Genomic DNA, 3,749 nt, shown 5'->3' with positions numbered 1-3,749 from the left:
GATCAATGATCTGTGATGTCCCCCCCTGGGACAAAGTAAAAAAGTAAAAAAAAAATTTTTCCACATGTGTAAAAAAAAATAAAAAAATTCCTAAATAAATAATAATAAAAAAATATATATTATTCCCATAAATACATTTCTTTATCTAAATAAAAAAAACAAAACAATAAAAGTACACATATTTAGTATCGCCGCGTCCGTAACGACCCAACCTATAAAACTGCCCCACTAGTTAACCCCTTCAGTAAACACCGTAAGAAAAAAAAAAAAAAACGAGGCAAAAAACAACGCTTTATTATCATACCGCCGAACAAAAAGTGGAATAACACGCGATCAAAAAGACTGATATAAATAACCATGGCACCGCTGAAAACGTCATCTTGTCCCGCAAAAAACAAGCCGCCATACAGCATCATCAGCAAAAAAATAAAAAAGTTATAGTCCTGAGAATAAAGCGATACCAAAATAATTATTTTTTCTATATTTTAGTTTTTATCGTATAAAAGCGCCAAAACATAAAAAAATGATATAAATGAGATATCGCTGTAATCGTACTGACCCGACGAATAAAACTGCTTTATCAATTTTACCAAACACGGAACGGTATAAACGCCTCCCCCAAAAGAAATTCATGAATAGCAGGTTTTTGGTCATTCTGCCTCACAAAAATCGGAATAAAAAGCAATCAAAAATGGTCACGTGTCCGAAAATGTTACCAATAAAAACGTCAACTCGTCCCGCAAAAAACAAGACCTCACATGACTCTGTGGAGCAAAATGTGGAAAAATTATAGGTCTCAAAATGTGGAGACGCAAAAACTTTTTTGCTATAAAAAGCGTCGCTGGTTTCACACTTGCGTTTTTGTCTGCAGCGTTTTTTGCACAAAAAAACGCATGCGTTTTTTCCCTATATTTAACATTGAAAACGCATGCGGTTTTTTTGTACGCGTTTGGTCGCGTTTTCAAACGCATGCGGTTTTTTTCTGCATGCGTTCATTTTCAGAAATACAACCTGCAGTATTTTCTTGCGTTTTTAAGCACATGCGTTTGTTTGCGTTAAAAACGCATGCATTTTTATCGAAAAAAAACAGAAAACACACTGAAAAGCCACCCACCACCATCAAGGTGATAAAGGGATCCAAACCCTAACCCTAACTCTACCCCTAACCTCACCCCTAACCGTTTAATGAACATTTTCTGACAGTCATAGTGCCACGTATTTCAGTGCCACGTATTTCAGTGCCACGTATTTCAGTGCCACGTATTTCAGTGCCACGTATCACGTATTTCAGTGCCACGTGTTTCAGTGCCACGTATCACGTATTTCAGTGCCACATATTTTAGTACCACGTATTTCAGTGCCACGTATTTCAGTGCCACGTAATTCAGTGCCACGTATTTCAGTGCCACGTATTTCAGTGCCACGTATTTCAGTGCCACGTGTTTCAGTGCCACGTATTTAAGTGCCACGTATCACATATTTCAGTGCCACGTATTTAAGTGCCACGTATTTCAGTGCCACGTATTTCAGTGCCACGTATTTAAGTGCCACGTATTTCAGTGCCACGTATCACATATTTCAGTGCCACGTATTTCAGTGCCACGTATCACGTATTTCAGTGCCACGTGTTTCAGTGCCACGTATTTAAGTGCCACGTATCACGTATTTCAGTGCCACGTATTTCAGTGCCACGTATTTCAGTGCCACGTATTTCAGTGCCACGTATTTCAGTGCCACGTATTACGTATTTCAGTGCCACGTGTTTCAGTGCCACGTATTTCAGTGCCACATATTTTAGTACCACGTATTTCAGTGCCATGTATTTCAGTGCCACGTATTTCAGTGCCACGTATTTCAGTGCCACGTATTTCAGTGCCACGTGTTTCAGTGCCACGTATTTAAGTGCCACGTATCACATATTTCAGTGCCACGTATTTAAGTGCCACGTATTTAAGTGCCACGTATTTCAGTGCCACGTATTTCAGTGCCACGTATTTCAGTGCCACGTATTTAAGTGCCACGTATCACATATTTCAGTGCCACGTATTTCAGTGCCACGTATTTCAGTGCCACGTATTTCAGTGCCACGTATTTCAGTGCCACGTATCACACATTTCAGTGCCACGTATTTCAGTGCCACGTGTTTCAGTGCCACGTATTTAAGTGCCACGTATCACGTATTTCAGTGCCACGTATTTCAGTGCCACGTATTTCAGTGCCACGTATTTCAGTGCCACGTATTTCAGTGCCACGTATCACATATTTCAGTGCCACGTATTTCAGTGCCACGTGTTTCAGTGCCACGTATTTAAGTGCCACGTATCACGTATTTCAGTGCCACGTATTTCAGTGCCACGTATTTCAGTGCCACGTATTTCAGTGCCACGTATTTCAGTGCCACGTATTTCAGTCACGTTTAGGGTTAGGGTTAGGGTTAGGGCTAGGGTTGGAGGTAAAGTTAGGGTTAGGGTTTGGATTACATTTACGTTTGGATTAGGGTTGGGATTAGAATTATGGGTGTGTCAGGGCTAGGGGTGTGGTTAGGGTTACCTTTGGGATTAGGGTTAGGGGTGTGTTTGGGTTAGGGTTTCAGGTAGAATTGGGAAGTTTCCACTGTCCAGGCACATCAGGGGCTCTCCAAGCGCGACATGGCGTCCAATCTCAATTCCAGCCAATTCTGCGTTGAAAAAGTAAAACAGTGCTCCTTCCCTTCCGAGCTCTCCCGTGCGCCCAAAAAGGGGTTTACCCCAACATATGTGTTATCAGCGTACTCGGGACAAATTGAACAACAACTTCTGGGGTCCAAGTTCTCTTGTTATCCTTAGGAAAATAAAAATTTGGGGGGCTAAAAATCATTTTTGTGGGAAAAAAAAGATGTTTTATTTTCACGGCTCTGCGTTATAAACTGTAGTGAAACACTTGGGGGTTCAAAGTTCTCACAACACATCTAGATAAGTTCCTTGGGAGGTCTAGTTTCCAATATGGGGTCACTTGTGGGGGGTTTGTACTGTTTGGGTACATCAGGGGCTCTGCAAATGCAACGTGACGCCTGCAGACCAATCCATTTAAGGCTGCATTCCAAATGGCGCTCCTTCCCTTCCGAGCTCTGTCATGCACCCAAACAGTGGTTCCCCCCCACATATGGGGTATCAGCGTACTCAGGACAAATTGGACAACAACTTTTGGGGTCTAATTTATCCTGTTACCCTTGTGAAAATACAAAACTGGGGGCTAAAAAATCATTTTTGTGAAAAAAAAAAAGAATTTTTATTTTCACGGCTTTGCGCTATAAACTTTAGTGAAACACTTGGGGGTTCAAAGTTCTCAAAACACATCTAGATAAGTTCCTTGGGAGGTCTAGTTTCCAATATGGGGTCACTTGTGGGGGGTTTGTACTGTTTGGATACATCAGGGGCTCTGCAAATGCAACGTGACGGCTGCTGACCAATCCATTTAAGTCTGCATTCCAAATGGCGCTCCTTCCCTTCCGAGCTCTGTCATGCGCCCAAACAGTGGTTCCCCCCCACATATGGGGTATCAGCGTACTCAGGACAAATTGGACAACAACTTTTGGGGTCTAATTTATCCTGTTACCCTTGTGAAAATACAAAACTGGGGGCTAAAAAATCATTTTTGTGAAAAAAAAAAAGAATTTTTATTTTCACGGCTTTGCGCTATAAACTTTAGTGAAACACTTGGGGGTTCAAAGTTCTCAAAACACATCTAGATAAGTTCCTTGGGAGGTCTAG

This window comes from Ranitomeya variabilis, chromosome 2, assembly GCF_051348905.1.
Source record: "Ranitomeya variabilis isolate aRanVar5 chromosome 2, aRanVar5.hap1, whole genome shotgun sequence".
NCBI lineage: Eukaryota > Metazoa > Chordata > Amphibia > Anura > Dendrobatidae > Ranitomeya > Ranitomeya variabilis.
The sequence above is the reverse complement of the archived record's forward strand: the minus strand, read 5'-3'. Positions refer to the sequence as shown.